Genomic DNA, 21,118 nt, shown 5'->3' on the forward strand with positions numbered 1-21,118 from the left:
CAATACAAAGATCTACTCTACTTTTGCAGAAATGAACCTGGATTCTTGAGGACAGAGGTCAGTGCTTTTAGAAAATCACTTTGGAAGCTGAGTAGAGGAAAGAAACTGGAAATAGGAAATTTAATTGGGAGAGGAACATAATAGTCCAATAATGAGGGACTGAACCAGAGCATAAACTTTGAGTGGAGAAAAGGGAATATATAGGAAAGTTGTTGTGAAAGTAAAGTCGACAAGATTTAACATCAAATTGGATTATGGAATAAGGGAGATTGAAAAACTGAAAGTTACATATTTCCTAGAGAAAAACAGACCCTGTTCTTTGACCTCCCAACTCAATATCTACCTCATGGCAGTGGCCTAATAATGGGTAACTGAGTAGGAGGATAGAAATAATTATTACCAGCATCTTATATAGTGTTTATATGGATTTGCAAAGTGTTTTATAAACATTTGCTCATTGGCAGCAAGAACCAGCTTGTATGGAGGGCAAAAAAACTTGATAGCAATAAGAAGAAATTTTATTGTTTTACAGAATAAAGTACAATTCCAAAAGATATATCTGAGGGAGAGTTTCAGAAAGGCACAGATGATGAAGTTGACTTGCATTCCAAGATAGCTGCATGGAATAAATACCTTGGCAGAAAGCTTTGAACTCCTTATTGGAATCTCTTAGCATCTTAAACCCAAAGAGTAAGGAAGAAGGTTAAAGAAAGAGGATGGGGAAAAAAAGAGAAGCAGTAGGCTGGGGAGGATCATTGACTGCTCTTGCAGGCTGAGAGAACTAAGTCAGTAGCATCCCCCAAAGCTGCCACCACATCCTCCACATGTCCCAGACTTCTGACTCTGCCCACTGTCACCACAGTCAGAACTTTGGGGGCGGCGTCGGATGGATTTCCTCCTCCAGTGGGAAAATGGGCTGTATGGTCCTCCAGAGCCAGATCTGCCATATCCTCCAGAGTTAGAGTTCCAGCAGGAAGAAACTGGAGTGGGAGCCTGAGAAGGGCACTTGGGAAGACTCTCAGTGTATTTAGGAAGGGGATGATGCAGCTGCTGGTTTTGCTGGTTGGACATCTCTGCACAAGTTCACCACACCTGATAAAGAATCAACTGGCAAATTAGATGCATAAGCTTCAGACACTATAATTTCATAGAAGACTGGCAGCTTATGAAAACTTCCAGAGTCAAAACTGAAATCTACTACAGGGACATGAAAAGTGACCAGGAGAAATCCTGTAATCAAGAGACTGCTGGGGAGTTCTAAGATTTTCTTTCTCTCAACTCTTTGCCTTCTGAATACAAAGTATCTAGACAATATCTTCCTTATGGTGGCATCTATCAACCTCTTTTTAAAAAACTTTCATTCCCATGTCCTAGAAAAATATCAAAATTCTACACATTCTTGTTAGGTACTCATATCTATGGTAAAGAAGGGTCAAGGAAATTATGTGAGTACACCTCATAAAATAGCCAACATTTATATAATACTTATTCTGTGCCAAAGATTGTGCTAAGTGCTTTACAGTTATTACCTTGTTTGATACTACAACAACCCTAGAAGGTATCATTGTCCCATATTACAAATGAGGAAACTGAGGCAAAGAGACATTAAGTGACTTATTCAAGATCAAATAGTTAGGATGTGTCTGAAGCCATATTTGAATCAGGAAGATGAGTCTTCCTGACTTCACACTCAGTACTCCATCTACTGCCCCACCCAGCTGGTACTGATTCCAATTAACTGATCATTCCCAAATTGAGGTCTTCCTGACATCAGGTCTGGTGCACTTCCCATTGTACCAGATCATGTATAAGTATGTATATGAGACTGGAAAAGAAGGAAGGAAAGGAATAAGCTTTTATATAGTTTCTGCTATGTGTCAGATACTGCACTAAGCTCTTTACAAATATTATCACATTTGATGCTCACAAGTCTGATTAAGGACAAGAACTGTTAAGGTCAGTAATTGTCTAAATCCTGACAGTTGCCATATCTGAGTTCCATGGTAAGTACTTAATAAATGTTTTTTTTATTCATCCATCCATCTATCCAATTCTGATTCCTCCCCACTCCCTCCTCTGCCAGCTGCCAATACTCCTTTTCCTCTTCTTGCCCCACACCCCCTTGCTTACTGTCATGGTTTCTTCTCATTGCTCTCTGACCAAGTGTCTCTTCCCAGGTCCTCTGTGAAGAACAGGAATCACCAACATTGCTGAGAACAGGGCTCTAGCCCTCCCACCAAGGACCCTGGCTAGATGCTCACCAGACTCAGTGGCAGTAACTGAAGGAAGGTAGACTAAGGACTTTAAATGAGAAGCTCTTTTATCTTATTATAGGTTCTGCCCCTTAGCTCCAAGGCACAGCCCATGTATCCTGGGTAGCCTCATTCACAAACTGCCCTATGGGGGTGACACATCTCCAAACATTGCCTTCTTAGAGGCCTCCATTACTCATCTAACTTGTAGGGTGGCAGGTTGCAGTTTGTGAAAGGGGATGATTACAGTTGGGATAACCCAACTGTTCCAAGAGGGAGAAGGTTTCAGTTTGAGAAGGAGCCTGAGAGTGTGATTAAAAAGAAAACAGGAAAGGTCCTAGCTGTGTAGGAATGCTTCAGGCCCTTAGATTCTCTTCCAATAGATTCATGCCTTTGGTCTGTGCTTTAGAAAAAGGATCCTCAAACATTAAAACTAGAAGTCACCTTAGAGAGTACCGTGTCACCTTATAGATGAAGAAACAGTTGGGACATTGGACTAAATGATAACCAAGTTTTCTTATGATGGCTTGGGAAATAATACCTGTGTCCAGGCCTCAGTCCTACATAGTGGGCAGGGACCAATGGAGTGCTAGGACCAGGCAGGTCATAATTATAAAGACAGTAGAGGGAATACTCTGGAGCAAAAATCATACAGTAGAGCCCTGAAAAGTCAATGGACTTATTATAAGTGGATATAAAAGATATAGATTTATCACAAGAAAGGGACCAAACCTTTATGAGAGTAGGAGTAAGGGGTCTAAAGCAATCCTTTAACTATCTTACCTATGCCTACCAATATGGTCTCACTGGAAGAAATAGATAAATAGAGAGATATAAATACCAAGAGATAGGTGTAAATATCTTGAAGGGGGAAAAAAGACAGAGAACTAGATATCAATTTGGTCATATCAGTCAGTCAATAAACATTTATTAAATACTTGTTCAGTTATTTCAGACTCACTGAGACCCCATTTGGAGATTTTCTTGACAGAAATGCTGGAGTGCTTTGCCATTTCTGTCTCTAATTCACTTGACAGATGAGGGAACTGAGGCAAATAAGGTTAAATGTATTACCTAAGATCACATAGCTAGGAAGTATCTTGGGTCAGATTTCAACTCTGGAGAATGAGTCTTCCTAATTCCAAGTCCAGTGCTCTTATCTACTGTGTCACCTAACTGCCCTATTAAATACTTACTCTATGACAGACTCTTTCCTAAAAAGTAGGAATTATCCATCCCATCCCCCTAAAAGGGCAAAGAATTCTCAAAGAGCTTACCTTCTAACAAATACATGGATAATATAATAACTGAATTTATACAGTATTTCCATTTGAATCATGCTTTCTTCATAACCCTGAAAAGTATAGAGTATGAGGATTGTTATCCCCCTTTGATAAATGAGGAAATTCTGAGAAATTAAATGATTTGTTCAGATTCTCCTTGAAGGGGGAATGAAACTCTGTTCCCTTTAAAATTATCACTCTGAAACTGTGTTCCCTTTTGATCTTGGAGTCTCAGGCCCTCCTGGGAAAGCATATCTCCCCAGTTAAGTTGTATCATTATTCAATTAGAAATCTTGGTCAAAAAGCACCCCATTAATCTTTTGGGGATGCCAGACCCTTTTAAATTCCAAATGGAGATCTGGGCCGGATATTGATAAGCATCTAGTGTCTTTCTTTTCAACCCAAATCTGAGCCTCAAGATTCCTTTTTAAAGGGAAATTTCTGAACTCATTCTTTTCAGAAGGGCCAAAGCAGCTTGCTCTGCCTCTTTGGTATAGCTATTAGGACTCTGCCTGCTGAGACTCTTCTCAGTGTCAGCCTCCATTTCCCTAATAGGACTTTGCCACTAAAGAAGTCAGTCTCTTAGCAAAACTGGCTTCCTATCAAACAATAAACTTCCATTTTTGCCAATTAATATTTCCAGTGTGTGAATTCTTCCACGTAGAACCTGCATTGACCAAAAGGTGATTTCTACAACTCTCTGACTGCCACTAACCTCATCACCTTGCCTAGTAAATGGCAAATTGAAAACTCAAATTTGGATATGCTGACTCAAGTCACCCTTTCCAAAGTTCCATCCCTAGTTTTATTAGCATTGTGATTTTCAAAATTTTATAGCCCACTCCTCATATGATAGCAGTTATACTATTGATATCTGCTTATTAAAGAAATGCATAATGACTAAAGTCACTAAAAATTCAGAAACATCTTTAAATGAATTTGTATTATATTAATCACAATAGCATCTACATATATTTCAAATTAGTACCTACCATCACTATTAGAAAAGGGGATACAAGAAACACACATTATAGTAATATATTGGATTCAGAATGTGCAATCAAATAAACATTTATGTAAGGAATCAAAAGATAAAAATGAAATAATCCCTGTCCTCAAGCAGCAGTCCACAGGAAGTCTGTTTGCTGTTTTGTTGGTTCACATGTATAGATTCTTAGACCCCTTACAATAATTTTCACATACAACTGGCCCCCAAGAATCTATAGCCCACAGATTGAGAAAAACCTTAACTTACAGAATTTCTAAGATTTCTTTCAGGTCTAACATTCTGTAATTCCATATATGTAGAAACATAGGGATAGAGCTATAAAAATTTAACTAAGTCTGGCAATAGAACTAAAGAGATCAAAAGAAGAGACAGCCACACACAAGATATACCAAAAGTCTTAGTGCAATTTTAAGCTTAAATAGCTTATTCTACTAATATTATACAATGCTATTAAACTATACTATATATAATATACTATTATATTATATTAAATATATCTTTTTAAATAAGCTATTTAAGCTTAAAATTTCACCAAGACTTTTTGAGACATTCTGTACATAGAATTATAAATGTATAAATATATAGGTAAGACATGGTATTAAACTAAATAAACCTTAATGTCCTTTTCAGCTTGAGCATTCTATATTGAGGAGGATTTTTGACTTGGAATTCTTGCTGGCACTATATTAAGAAACACTTTGGAAAAGTGTTTCCTGACAGCTTGAAGCACACAAATCAAGCATTCCGCTAAAGTCTGTAAAATCAAGCTTGGGACATAAACTTAAACTTTAATTTGGACAAGCTAGTGCCCCGACCTTCCCAATGCAGAATCTTTATCTTCCCCTCCCACTTTCAGTAAAATTCCATTGTATGCATGATACTTGCATAGTCACTTTGTACATCAGGTGACTGAAGCTGATGCTCCGGGTTCTCTGATTTTCCATCCAGATGAGCTTGTACTCTAAGCATAAATGAATTCTGAAGATAAGTATCTGTGTTGATTGGGCAGTTGGCAGTAGTAATGAATCAGTGGATCCCTGAAATAATTTTTATCACATTATAAGACTTCCTATATATATTAAAAGAGAATAATGGTGAAAGCTTGGATTTTTTAAGTTTACAAAGTGTTTTACAGAAATAATCTCATTTGAGCATCATTACAACTCTATGAGGTAGGTCTTACTATCCCTGTTCTATAGATGTGGTAAGTGAGACTCTAAAAAATGGTAATTTAGTCATAGTCACAAAGCTAATTTAAGAAGTGGAATTCAGATCTCAGATCTTATTTTGTCAGGAAATAATAAAGGCAGAGAGATAGCTGAAACTAGAGATAAGTCATTATTGAGATACATGATTAATATAGATCTACAAACAGTTTAAGATACAGGGTTTCCCAAAATTTTAGTGCCATTTTTAAGCTATTAAAGCTACAGGCTATTTGTTTATAGCTTTGAAATTTCATTCAAGACTTTTGGAATACTCTATGAGAGCTAGAAATATGTATGCCAAAAACACATAAAAGAGACAAAAACCACTCTTTAATCCAGCAACACCACTACCAGGTCTGTATCCCAAAGAAACTTTTTTAAATGAGGGAAAGGATCTATCTGTACAAAAATATTTGTAGCAGTTCTTTTTATAGTGGCAAAGAATTGGAAATTGAGAGGATGCCCACCAAATGGGGAACACTTGAACAAGTTGTGGCATGTGATTGTAATGGAATATTACTGTGCTATGAGAAATAATGATTAGGCTGATTTCAGAAATACCTGGAAAAATTTATATGAACTGATGCAAAATGAATCAAGCAGAACCAGGAGAGCATCCTACGCAGTAATAGCAATATTATATGATAAACATTTGAAAATGACTTAGCTATCCTTATCAAATACAGTGGTACTGTAATGCTGGAGAAACTGAGACAAGATAGAGATTAGAGAGTTTTTGATATTTTATTAAATGAAGAGTATAATTGACTAGACAGGACTCTCGCTTCAGAGTAGGCAGTGGTGAATGTGAGTTCTCAATGGCATATACTCAGCTCAGCTACAGGGGTAGACCAAGGCAGGGGTGGAGTCAGAACACATGAAAGTGGGAAATTTCAGGACCATAAATTTGGTTCTAGCAGGATGGAGGGAAACTGGAATCTAAAGTCAGTATGTCTGAGTAAACAGAAGTAAAGATGTCAATGAGGTATCCCAAATAGTCTTATCTTTTGGAATATTTATTTGCCAAAAATTCTTGAGGACAGAAGGAGTTAGGAGCCAGGAAGTCTAAACTCCCCCTTATCTTGAGTCTCACATTGACAATTTATAACCTTAGAGCAAATGGTCCTCAGTATTAATGAATCAGAGTTGGGGTTTACAACTAAGGGGATTGAGGCAGAACAGTTAAGGAAACTGAGGCATAACAACTAGGGAAACTCAGGACAATTAAGGAAACTAGTGCAGGGAAACTGAGGTAGAACAGTTCAAAGAGACCGTGGCATAACAGTATAAGACAATTCCAAAGGACTCATGATGGAAAATGCTATTCACCTTCAGAAAAAGTACTGATGGCATCTGAATGCAGATTGAAGAATACCATTTTAGCTTTCTTTTTTCAGGGTTTTTTTCCTTTGAGTTTGTGTCTTCTTTCACCACATGACTAATATGGTAATATTAAAAATTAAACAAGATTAAACATGTATAATCTATATTAAATTGCTTGCCAGCATTAAAGGGGAGGTGAAAGAGGGAGAGTGAAAATTTGGAATGCAAAACTTTTTTTTAATTAATGTTAAAAAAATGTTCTTGCATATAATGAGGGAAAATAAGATCATTTTTTTTTCAGAAGAGACAAAACCTATTGAAATAGATATGACAAAAAATGGAAGTAAAAAAAATCTATTGACATGATAAGAGAAATACAATGAAAGATGATACAAGTGACTAAGTCTGAGAGAGACATTTTGTAGCATATTAGATATAAAGCTGGCTTTGAAACCAGCTTGAGCTTAAGTGCCACGTGTGACACATACTGTGTGACCTGGCCAAGATACTAAAATCTTCTAAGATTAAAAATTCTTCATTGATAGAGGGAGCTTCCTCATTGAAAGTTCCTCCCATCATTGAAATCCCTAGCAGCCCATCCCCACCCCAAAGAAATAAACAATCAAAAGACTAAGACCATTGTAACGAGCTAAAAATATATACAGTATAAAAATGGCAATGAAACTATTAACAGTGTGCTCTGGGGCAAGTGACTTAACTTCTATTTGCCTTAATTTTCTCATCTACAATATGGGGATGATAATGGCTCCTAATTCCCAAGATTGTTTTGAGGATTAAGTGAGAGAACAATTATAAAGCACTTAACATGACTATATAAATATTAGTCATTATTGTAATTGGTATAGACTTAATTATCTTTAGGAATTCAGAAGAGGAAGTGATGGATTAGAATAAATAAAAACATTTTCACAAAATCAAAGAATCTCAGCATTGGAAGAGTCCAACTGGATAACGGAACCAAAAAAAAAAATCATTTTATAACACATTCAACAAGTGGTCATCTGACCTTTGCTTGAAGATTCCCAGTGAATGAATGGGGCAGGTAGGTGGTGTAGTGGATAGAGCACCAGCCCTGAGTCAGAAGGAGATGGTTCAGGTCAGGATTCACATTTACTAGCTGTGTGACCCTGGACAAGTCACAACCCTGATTGCCTCCACATACACATACACACACACACACACACACACACACACACACACACACACACAAAGATTCCCAGTGAGTGAGAAAGCTGACAAGGGAGGGAGGAAACAAGTGTTTATTAAAGGCTTACTATGTGCTAAGCACTTTACAAATATCTCATTTGATCTTTTCAACAACCCTGCAAGATAGATGCTATTGTGGCCATTGTACAGATGGGGAAACTGAGGCAAGTAGTGGTTATGTGATTTACCCAGGATTACACAGCTAAGAAGTATCTGATATTAAATTTGAACTCAGGTCTTCCTTATAACAGTGCTCCAGTGCTTCCCAAGGTAGCTTATGTTGCTTTTCCACAGCCAAAAAATTTAATTTATTTTCAACTTCTTCCCATTGCACTTAGTTCTGCCATCTAAAGCTATACAAAACAAATCTAACTTTTCTTCTACATAACACCCTTTCGAAAACCTGAAAAGAGTCGTTATGCCTCCTTTTATGAGCCTTCTTTTTTGAAAAAAAAAAAAAACTAATGTTAATGGAAATAATATCAGTGGTGGGGATACATGGCAGTTGTGGGACTCTCACATTGTGGAATAGATGTCACACACACACACACACACACACACACACACATCTAAAAGTGAATTTCCAAAAACAAAACGGTATTATCCATTAACTTCCATTATACAATTATAGGCATATTTTCTCCCCTTTCTCACAGGAAAAATATGGACCCCAAAGAAAAATTACATTTCAAAAGATCATATTTTTAAAATCAAATGAAAATGATCACTTTTCTGATGAAATTCCTCTTGTGCTTTTCTCAAGATAAATAAGACTTTCATTTTTTTGTCGTTCTGTCATTTTCAAATTTTCATGACTGCAATTGGAGTTTTCTTGGCAAAAATACTGGAATGGTTTGCTATTTCCTTCTCCAGCTCATTTTACAAATAAGGAACTGAGGCAGACAGAGTTAACTGACTTGCCCAGAATCACACAGTTGTTAGCAAGAATCTAAGACTAAGAAGTTTTTCTGACTTCAGGTCTAGTACTATAGCCACTTAACAGCCCACACATTCCTTTAAGCTCACAAAAATGCTGTAATATGTCATATCTTATATATGACTTGATTTGACCTTGTAGATGAGGAACTTCAATCTAGAGGTTTATGAACTTGTTTTTTAAGATATTTTGATAATTTTATTCCAATATTATTGGTTTCCTTTGTAATCCTATATATTTTATGCATTTAAAAATATTCTTCTGGGAAGGGATCCATAGGTTTTCTATCAAAGGAATCTTTAACACACACCAAAAATTAAGAACACTTACACTAAAAGACGCCTTCAATAATACCTAAGGAAATAGGAATTTTCTGTGTAATATCAGTAATTCAGAAATGGGGCAAGGATATTAGATGATAGATAGTACAGATTCAAGGTAAGACAATCATGAAGATTCTCTTTCCATTGCCCAGAGTATGAACCCTTTAGCTGAGATGATGCTTTCAGAGTTGATCTAAAAGGAGTAGGCAATGGGAAATAAGTCCATACAGCCAGCCACTGATTCTTAAGCCGATGCTCAACATCTAGTTTTGAAAACTTGTAGCTTTTTCAGCTTCCCCACTTCTTTAATTCATTGTATCTGTCTATTCATGGCAGTATCATATTATGGTGGAAAGAATCCTGCCTTTGAAAGCACATGACCTGATTTCAAATCCTTTCTCTGTCATTTACAATTTCTGTGACCTTGGTCATTTGGGAATCTTTGGGACATTTTACCATCCTTGGTTTCCTTGTCTATAAATGAGAGGGTTGACTACATCAGGGCTTCTTAAATTTTTTCTACTCACAACTCCTTTTCAACTAGGAAATTTTTACATGACTCCAGGTATATAGGTATATAAATCAAACATTTACTCATAATAAATCATAATTTTGCATCCCTCACAGTTTAAGAAACTTTGTGCTGGACAGCTTCAAAAATCTTCCCCCTACAATACTTCAAGCTCTAGAGCTATAATCCAAGTTCCTTATTAGCTGTGTGACTTTTGGCAAGTGATTTGATCTATCTGGTCCTTACCTATACAATGAAAAGATTATTCTAAATAACTTCTAAGGTCCCTTCTATTTCGAAACCTGTGATCTCCTATAATCCTCCCAACTTTCCCTTCAAAATATCTTCATGCCTATTCTTTTCTGACCATCTACTGTCCGGTTCAAACCCTTATTAACACACATTCAGATTTTTTCTAATTTTATTATTTTATTCTGAACTTAAGAAATAAAATGAGCATTTCCCTAATATGATAACATATATTTTTTTAAAATATAATTGTAAGTGACACTTTACTAGCACTCCCTTCCTAGTCTCCTTGCCTGTAGTCTCTTCCTCTTATATCCAAGGTGTTGTTGTTGAGGGTTTTTTAGTTATATTCAATTCTTTGTGACCCAATTTGGGGTTTTCTTGACAAACTTGCTATAGAAGTTTGCCATTTCCTCCTCCACCTCATTTGACAGATGCGGAAACTGAAGTACACCATTAAATGACTTGCCCAGGGTCACACAGCTTAAAAATACCTGAAGCCAGATTTGAACTCAGAGCTTCCTGGCTCTAAATCCAGAGCTCTATCTACTGTACCATATGCCTGCCTTATAGAAGCTACTAAATTAATCTCCATGATACTTTTGTTTTCTTCATCTTACTCCCGTACTCAAACTTTTCAATGAGAATTCTGACTACCTACAACTAAAAGTGCTCAAAGCAAGTTAAAATGTAGTTGGGAGTATCTAGGATATACTGCAACATATCCAACATATAAAGGACTGCTTGCCATCTAGGGGAGGGGGTGGAGGGAGGGAGGGGAAAAAAAAATCGGAACAGAAATGAGTGTCAATATAATGTAATTATTAAATAAAAAATTAAAAAAAAAATGTAGTTGGGAAATATTTCACAAAAGAAATAAAAATACAGTAAAACATAGAAAATGTTAATTTGTGATTTTCTAAGTCAATTTGTAGCAGCATCAGGGATCAATTTGTATCTGAGACCAATGGTCCAGAGGATAAAATTAGATTAGTATTCAAAGTTTTGGAAACTAATTACCCTACTTACCCAACATTTTCTTTACAACCAATTAACAAGCATTTATTAGTCACTCACTTTGTTTCAGGCAATATGCTAGGTGCTGGAGAATCATAGCATCTAGAGCTGGGAGGGACCTTAGAGGCCATCTATTCCAACTTCTTTATTTTATTGATGGAGAAACTGAGGCAACAGGCCTATTATGGGATTTGCCCATGATCACACAGAAGCATCAAAGATACAATTTGAAACCAGATCCTTTGACATCAGAACCAGCTCTTTCCACTGTACCAGGAATTATAAATTGTTCCTGCTTTTAAGATGCTTACATTTTGGGGGGGGGGGGGATAAGAGGGAGGAGACATGTATACATATAAGTATATATAAAGTAAGTATATGAATACAAAAACAAGATAATTGTGGGGGGAGGGTGGAGCAGCTGGTTTGGGGAAGGGCAGCAAGGATTGAGAAAGGTTCCAAGTAGGAGAGGTAATATTTTCTACTTATTCCCAACCAGAGACTGGTCAGTGGTCTGGTCAGATCATTGTTTTTACCATCTTACAAATTCTCCATGATCATTCTTGATCGAGTCTTTCCTTATGTGTTTTCCCAGTAAAAGAGATTCCCACCATTCCCAATCCCAATGATTCTTACCATCCTCAAATACACAGTTCATAAACTCACCTGTCAAGGAAGGGAATGGGAATGAATCCTCCCTAAGGTTCCTTCCATATCTAGATAGTATCCAGATTCAAAGGCTTCCCCGTTCCTTGGTGACTTGATCCTTTCACTATACTTCAATAGGTTTTACTGTATGAAATTTTAATCAAGTCACTCATCTTTTCTGGGCCTCAGTTTTCTCATCTATAAAGTGGGGTTAACAGCCATTGCCCTATTAAATTCTGTGTGAATCAATTAGCACAATGAACTTCAATGTAATTTGAAAAGACCAAAGCCTTTACTAATAAGAAGATTCTCTCATCCAAATCCTGGGCACAGCCCCATGAGACACAGCATATGTATCTGAAGCAGGCTTTTCCACAACTCTGGCAGTGGAATGATGACAGGTTTACATTTCCCACCTAGTAGCCTTCATTAATCACTACTAGGGTAGCCCGGCTACATAACCACTGTGGGTGGTACAAAGGTGGCGCAATTGCAAGATATTTAGGACACCCAGGATGCCCCAAATATCCCTCCACAGCCCTGTTCTGGTGGCTAAAATCACCATCAAGGACTCATTTGTCTGAGGCTGAAGGTTCTCTCTAAATGACACAATGAAGAAAGGCACAGTGAATATAAGGAAGATGAAGGGTGTGGGGCATTACCTCCATGGGAGCTCACTCCAGCAAGTATGGACCATCTATGATTTAATTGATAAATCTTAAGAAATTCCTTCAGGCCCATAGAAATTAAGTGGCTTGCCCAAGCAAGCATAGCTAATGCCAGTTGTTCCATTTGATCAGAGGTCCATCTTCCTATCTTTAAGCCTATGACTTTATTCACTCCACCATATTGTTTCTGGCATAATAAATCCTTGGTAGCCAAGACCAACTTGCTTTTATAGACATATCCCTGATTCTTGGCCCATAGTAAGCACTTAATTATTTTCATTCATTTGTTCATTCTGAGCAGGTAAAATTTCATATCTCTAGATGTGATATAATGAGACAAATGGGTTATTCCACTCTTGTACCTTGCTTTGCAAACTTTAAACCACTGTATAAAGATTAGCTGCTGTTACTATTATTATTACTTTATAACCTGGGGGTTTAATCTGCCTGTCTCTTTGAATATGTCTTCATAATAACTCAAAATACACTCAATAACATGTTACCCAGTCATATCCATCTCTCAGTGACTCAAGTTAGGATTTTCTTGGCAAAGATATTGGAATTGTTTCCTTCTGCACTTCATTTGACAGATGAGGAAATTGAGGGATACAGGGTTAAGTGACTTACCTAGACTCTAATAGTGTGAATCCAAGGTAGTGAAGGAGGTTCAAGATAGAAGCCTAAAGGATCATCTAGTTCTGTGGCATAGAAACCAAAGCCACTATATGTAAGGGACATTACAGATTTATATTACCTTAGAAAAACACATATTAATATCATGTCTGTTCCAAATATTTCCTAAATATATTTTAATCTGTTTTGGGCTCATTTATAGTATTAACTATTATTATTGCACTCCCTTATTCCAGACAAACAACAGGAGCCTCATTATTTATAGTCAATTATACTGGACTCTTTGCTGATGTTCATATATAACACCCCACACCATGCCCCACCCCACTGATGCTTAGAATGCTCCCCCTCATTATTTACATCTCTGCTTCCTCGCTTGCTCCCCTTTTGCAGGTGCCTTTCCTACCTCCCTCTCCCTCTAGTGCCTTCCCTCTGAGAGGACCTTCTATCTACTGTGCATATAGCCTATACCAACCTAGTTATTTACATGTTGTCTCCTTCATTAGGATATAAACTCTTTGAAGACAAAGACTGGGTTTTGGGGGCAGCTAAAGGGTGCAGTAGATAGAGCACCGGCCCTGAAGTCAGGAAGACCTGAGTTTAAATCTCAGACGCTTAACACTTCCTAGCTGTGTGACCCTGGGCAAGTCACTTAACCTCAGGGGGAAAAGACTGGGGTTTTTACTTGTTTTGGAGACTTTATTTTTGTTTTTTGCCTTTCTTTGTATCCTTACTATTTAGCACAGCACCAGCATATAAGAAAAACTTAAATATTTATTCACTATATGAAGATTTTGTGTATGTGTGTGTGTGTGTCCATGGGATGGGAAGCGTTTTTGCTAAGATTTCTCTTCTGTTGTCTTCTCTCATCTCCCTTCTCCCCACCCCTACTTCTCTTGCTTTTTCTGCAACTATGACCTCTTTCTGCTGCTCCACACGATGTCTGGGGCAGGTAAGTGTTGCAGTGGAGAGAGCACTGGGATGTAGAGTCAGAACTACTCATCTTCCTGAGTTCAGATCTGGCTATGTGTCCCTAAGCAAGTCACTTAACCCTGTTTGCCTCAGTTTCCTAATTTGTAAAATGAGCTGCATAAGGAAATGGCAAATCACTCCTGTATCTTTGCCAAGAAAACCCCAAATGTCATGTAAAATAAGACATGCCTGAAAAACGTCTGAACAGCAAAAGGCATAAGGAGGAATAGGCATCCCTGAGAACTGGCTACTGTTCAGTCAAGGTCACTGACCCACCTACCCTTTCTCAACTCATTTCTCACCCAGTTTACTAGAGAAAAATACCCACAAGGCACAGGATTGAGACTTTTTGGAAAGCTGGATTCTTTTTATCTGGTCCAGGCCCTTCTTGATCAGGAGGTATGAATGCCCTAAATGATCAGTCTTTTTGGCAATCTACCCAGTAGCCATGACATTCCCGACATTCCCTAGCTGGAGGCTTTTGTTACTCACCTTCTGAGCACTTCAACAGCAAGTTGATCCACTTCTGATTCCAGATATAGATCATTCCTGATCTCCCAAAAATATCCATCATGGGCCTATCCCAAGGCTAGAAATTGATCATCAGAAATCCCATTCTTTGGGTCTATGGCTCATCAACCTTATAATAGAAATCTTACTGAAGAGATGATACAAAATATAAGGCAAGTCATTGACCTTTTCTCTCACACAGTTTAAGTTATGGTAAATTTATAAGGCTCAAGGGGCATTCATTTATCAGATTGCTTCCCAGCCCTGCAATTAGCTGAAAATCTAAGTCCTGAGAATGTAGATGTTAATGGTTGGCAGTGGGAAGACTGGAGAAAAAGAATAGGGAACAAGAATCACTGGTCTCCAGTGCAGACAAGATTAGAAGAGAAGCGATAAATTGGGGGGGGGGGGGCGGGAATTTACATTCAAGGGTTCTAATAAAAGCCTCATTTCTAAAATATGTAGAGAATTGACTCAAATTTATAAGAATTCAAGCCATTTTCCAATTGATAAGTGGTCAAAGTATATGAACAGACAATTTTCAGATGAAGAAATTGAAATCATTTATAAAAAGGTACTCTAAATCACTATTAATCAGAGAAATGCAAATTAGGACAACTTTTAGGTACCACTACACACCTGTCAGATTGGCTAAAATGACAGGAAAAGATAATGATGAATGTTGTAGGGGATGCAGGAAAACTGGGACACTGATACATTGTTGGTGGAACAGTGAATAGATCCAACCATTCTGCAGAGCAATTTGAAATTATGTGCAAAGGGCTATCCAACTATATATAACCTTTGATCCAGCAATGTCTCTATTAGGCTTTTATGCCAAAGAGATCATAAAGGAGGGAAAGGGACCCACATGTGCAAAAATGTTTGTGGCAGCCCTGTTTGTAGTGGCAAGAAATTGGAAACTGAGTGGTTGCCCATCAGTTGGAGAATGGCTGAATAAGTTATGGTATATAAATGTTCTGGAATATTATTGTTCTGTAAGAAATGACCAGCAGAATGATCTCAGAAAGACTTGGAGATACTTACATGAACTGATGCTGAGTGAAGTGAGCAGAACTAGGAGATCATTGTACACAGCAACTAGATTATACAATGATCGATTCTGATAGATGTGACTCTTTTCAACACTGATATGATTCAGATCAGTTCCAAAGCTCTTGTAATGAAGAGAGCCATCTACACCCAGAGAGAGAACTGTGGGAACTGAATGTGGATCACAACATAGCATTCTCACTCTTTCTGTTGTTGGTTGCTTGCATTTGTTTTCTTTCTCATTTTTTCCCTTTTTGATCTGATTTGTTTTTTGTGTAACAAGATAATCATATAAATATGTATGCATATATTGGATTTAACATATATATTTTACCATGTTTAACATATATTAGATTACTTGCCATCTAGGGGAGTGTGGGGGGACAGGGAGAGAATTGGAACACAAGATTTTGCAAGGGTTAATGTTGAAAAATTATCCATGCATATGTTTTGAAAATAAAAAGCTTTAATAAAAAAAATTCACTGATTCCTTCCCAACCCCCTATTCACCCAGCCAAATTGGTCTTCTTATTGTTTCTCATATATGATTTTTCATCTCTTATCTTCATACCTTCTCAGTTTTGCTTCTTAGAAGGCTTGGTTTCCTTTCATTCTCAGCTTAAGTACTACTTCTCCATAAGACCTTCCCTGTTTTCCTAGATGTTAGTAGCTTCAAAAATCACCTTGCATTGTTTTTGTATATACTTATAGGTGAATATGTTGTCTCCCTGATAAAATGAGGGCACAGACTATTTCATTTTGGTCTTTGCATGATATTTAACCCATAACAGAGACTTTAAAAATACATATTAATAAATGCAGATTGATTTGATTCATCTGGTTGTTTAAGACTAAGAAAGGGATAACCATGAAAGAATTAATTCTGAGTAATGGAGACAAAAATATAAGAAGACTATATTCATGTCACTCTAGTATTAATTAAATTCATCCAGTATTCTCTGCTGGACCAGATGGATTGAGGAAGAGGAGGATAGCATCTACCTACTACTTTAAGATTTGCAAATGGCTGATAGTCTACTGAGTAGAAAAGAGAAAGGCTCAAATAAAATTATTGTACCATTGATTCTGAAATCCCAAGACTGTTATTTTTGCCACAATAATCAATGTCATCCTTATGGATGGCATCATTCATCTGAGGTCTATTCAGGTCTATACTAAGCCCTGGTTTTGTACCATTGAGATATTTACCTGCTATTACCTGTTGTTAAATATTCTTTGATATATGCAATGAAACTGACAGAATAACACCTAAGGTTGTGAAGTGATAATAATAATAACAATAATGATAACAGCTAATATTTATATAATGCTTTAAGGTTTGCAAAGCAAGGTACCAAAGTGGAACAACCTATTTATGCATTATTACTTCACAGCCATAGTTGTGAAACCTGACCTCAGAATAAATGAATAAATAAAAATAATTTATTAAGTGCTTATTCTATGGCAGGAATAAGGAATACAGGTACAAAACTGAACCAGCCTCTGTCATCCCCAGTCTCCAATGAGGCAGCATGTGGAGTGAATATTTGTTGCTTCTGAGATCACAGATTTATAGTCCAGGATTGTCCTCAGGGGCTTCCTCAGTGAAGAATCATGATTTGTAAAATAGTAGTTGTTTAATAGGCAGCTAAGTAGCATAGATATTAAGAGTGTCAGGCCTGGAGTAAGACTCATCATCCTCCTGAATTCAAATCTGTCCTCAGACTCTTACTAGCTATGTGACCTTGGGCAAGTCTCATCTCAGGTTTCTCATCTATAAAATTAGCTGGACAAGGAAATGGTAAGCCACTCTTTTATCTTTGCCAAGAAAACCCCAAAAGAAGTCATGTAGAGTCAGAAATGACTAAACAACTACAAAGATGTTTAATACTGTCACAGGAAATAAAGAGAAAAATCAATCAATTAATAAGCATTTATTAAGCACCTGAAAAAAAATATATATATATATACTACAAAGAAAGCAGAAAAATATGGAGGAGTCCACAGAGATGGGAATTTGCATGTCTGGCACAAAAGCAGGCTGTCAGCCAATTTAAGGATGCAGTACCTGCTCCAACTCTTTCCGGACTTTTTTGTTCTACATTTTCATCCACCCCCTCTCTTTCCCCATTCAGGTCAATCTGTTTGCTTACCAGTGTGTTCTGGCACTTCAGGTGACACAGACCTGTAACCTTAGGCAATGGCGTGGACATCAATGACAAAAAATGAAATGTAGGTGCACCATTGGTCTCAAACCTATTCCTATTTAGGGAAGAAACTAGGAATGGGGTAAAAAAGAAGATTATACATTAATTCCTATTCTTTTTAACCAATGACTCTAGTAAAGGGACTGAGGCTGGTAACAAACTTTTAGTTATAATCAAACTACTCATTTGCAGCAATAATGACCTGTGATTTCATCAGTCTAAGGAATTCCTTGTGTGAAAACTGCTTTCACCAATGCAGATAAGCAATTCCTCTGTAATACAGCCTTAGGGTTTTGCTTGTAGACACTAAGAGGTTAAGTGACTTTCTTATTGCAACCCGGTATGTGTCAAAACACCCAGGAGTCTTTATGAGTCATAGAAAAAAATTAATAAGATAGGCAGTGGTTCAGGGAGTGATCCTGTCCTATTTTGATAATCTTGGGAAAAGAAGGAAATAGAAAGAATAAGAGACGCTGAGGAAGAAAGGAAGAGGAAAGGGAGGAAATTCTACCTGATATGATAAGGATTCATGATGAACCTCATTTTCTTGGAAACCAGATAAAGAAAGGCAGAATATGCTAATATACATGCTCACCCTAACATACACATGAGTTTTGCATAAAAATTCAACTAGGAAATAGATGCAGACAAGGAGAGGAAAGAGGGAGGATAGAATAGGTAACAAAGTAGTCATAAGCAAAACAAACTCCACAGTGAGAAAGATGAGTGTAAAAGTAGTATTAAAAGGAAAGAATGAAAGAGCAAAAACCTATGATCTAGAGAAGGACATGGGGAAGAGTGATAATAGAGTAGAAACCAATTAAGTAATTTATTAACTCACTAGTTCCTCTTTCGTTACTTTCTTCTTTATAAAAAGAATAGATCTGAGGAAAGGAAAAGGACAAGAGGACAAGATAGAATGAAATGCACAATTAACAATCATAACCATGAATTTTAATAGAATCAACTCACCAATAAATGATAGCCAAATGGATAAGAAAGCAGAATCCAACAACATAGGGGTTTTTTTTTTAATATAACAACACTTGAAACAAAGATTTGCATTGTCAAAAATGAGAATTCACGCAGTCCATAAAAATTTATTAAAAATCTGTGAGAAGCACTGTGCCTCTGGGAAAACAAATAAAACCAAAACTCTGATCTCAAGGAGTTCAGTTTAATGGAGTGAGGAGAGACAATTTGCAAGTAGCAAGCAAGATAGTAAGAAGATAAATTAGAGATGATCAGTCAAGAGAAAGGCATTAGTATTATTGGAGGTAAGGAAAGACTTCTTACAGAAAAGAACTTTAGCTGAGACTTGGGGGGAAAAAAAGAGGGAAGTTAGGAGGCCAGAATAAGGAAGGAGAGCATTCCGGACATGAGGGACAGCCAGTGAAAATGCTCTTAGTGGGGAATTAGAGTGCCTTGTTAGGAGACCAGGATATCACAGAGTATATGAAAAAGAACAAGAAATGTTAAGAAGACTAGAAATATAGAAGAATGTCAGGTTATAAAGACTTTGAATGCCAAGTAGACAGCTGATTTGATTCTGAATGCAATAGGAAATCATTGGAGTTTATTGAAAAGAGTGGGGATATGGTCATACGTGTAGCTTACGATTGAGTAAATGAACAAATGGAGAATGGACTGGAATGAGATGAGACTTGAGGTAGGGAGATCAACCAGAAAGTTACTGCAATACTCTAAACATGAAGTAATGAGAGCCTACATGAGGGTAATTACAGTGTCAGAGAAGAGAAGGGAACATACATGAGAGATAGCATAATGCTAGAATTGACAAGGCATAGTAATTAATTGATTATGAGGGCAAGAATGAGAAGTTAAGGATGATAATCTAGGTTTTGAGCCTGGGTAACTGGAGGAATGTTAGTAGTCTCAACAGTTATAGGAAAATTAGGAAGATTAGAAATTTAGGGACTTTGGATTATACTCAATTTGTTTTGCTAATGTTAACAAAGGACAGACCAATGGAAGCCCCATTCTCTGAGCATGCGCAATACTTTGCCTGCTATTATCCACTTTAAGTAAGTGGAGGGAGCCTGGATTTGGGCATTTGTAATGGATAGCCCACTCTTCACTGAATAGCAAAATGGGACTGCCATTGTCTAGGCACCCACTGTGGGTCAATTCCATATAGGAAGAATGTGGGAATTGCAAAATTACAATTATCAGTAAATAGTTGATTATTTACCTATTTTATATACCTGGAATCACATAAAAATTTCTCAGGCAAAAAGAGGTCATGAGTGAAAAAAATTTAAGAAGTCTGGTTTAGACTTGCAGAGAACAGTTCCTGTGTTGGACCATAGGAACCATTTCCTATGATGGACAGGCAAAAGGAAGATAAACTACCCAAGTTCCAAATTGTCTTCATCACCTTTGTGTGTACTTTTGTATATAAAGATTTTTCCCAGTTTCACAAAGAAATTACACCAACATCAGATGATCTTCAAAACAACAGGATGGAATGGAAATCCCAAATTGATGGATATGATTGATGCAAGGATGAAAGTGATGGAAGAAAAGAAGAAAAGCCATAGGAAGCTAACAATGACCCAAAAATGTAGAGTTGAAAATAATCTATTAACATGATGCACCACAGTTTTCAAATCCAAAGAAAATTTAGGAAGTACTGGTAATGACAAAAAGTCCAAAATGTGTCAAATTTGGTAACACACTCCAATATATAAAAAACGTTCTGCTGATAAAGAAAAACTGAAAATGACTAGAGTTTTCATGTATTTAGCTAAGTAAATAATAATAAAAGAATAATCAGCAAAAGTACAAGATAAGAAAGGGTACAAGTTTTAGGTTTTAAACTTTCATTTCATTTAAACATTCACAATCCATGTATTATCCACAAAACTTTTAATAAATTATCCATTAGAAATTAGTTTCCTTTTCATGACTGAAGCCAACTTCCAGGGGCAAAAATTCTTCAGGTCAACAAACATTTTGGTATGAGAAAGATGACAGGAATACAAGATGAAGAGAGCTACAACTCAAGATTTCCTCCATCTGGAATAAATATCCTTTCCTTCTCATATTTCTTATTTTGTTATTTTAA

General features: G+C 36.9%; 1 long non-coding RNA gene across 1 annotated transcript; it reads right to left on the reverse strand.

The window, feature by feature from the left end:
* Positions 1-496: 496 nt before the first annotated feature.
* LOC127559913 (uncharacterized) lies at positions 497-2,287 on the reverse strand. The gene is made up of 2 exons (XR_007953225.1): positions 2,131-2,287; positions 497-1,092 (listed from the first exon to the last, which is right to left on the reverse strand). It is a non-coding gene; the product is annotated as an uncharacterized LOC127559913 (long non-coding RNA).
* Positions 2,288-21,118: the final 18,831 nt, after the last annotated feature.

The sequence above is a fragment of the Antechinus flavipes genome, chromosome 4, assembly GCF_016432865.1.
Source record: "Antechinus flavipes isolate AdamAnt ecotype Samford, QLD, Australia chromosome 4, AdamAnt_v2, whole genome shotgun sequence".
Classification (NCBI taxonomy): domain Eukaryota; kingdom Metazoa; phylum Chordata; class Mammalia; order Dasyuromorphia; family Dasyuridae; genus Antechinus; species Antechinus flavipes.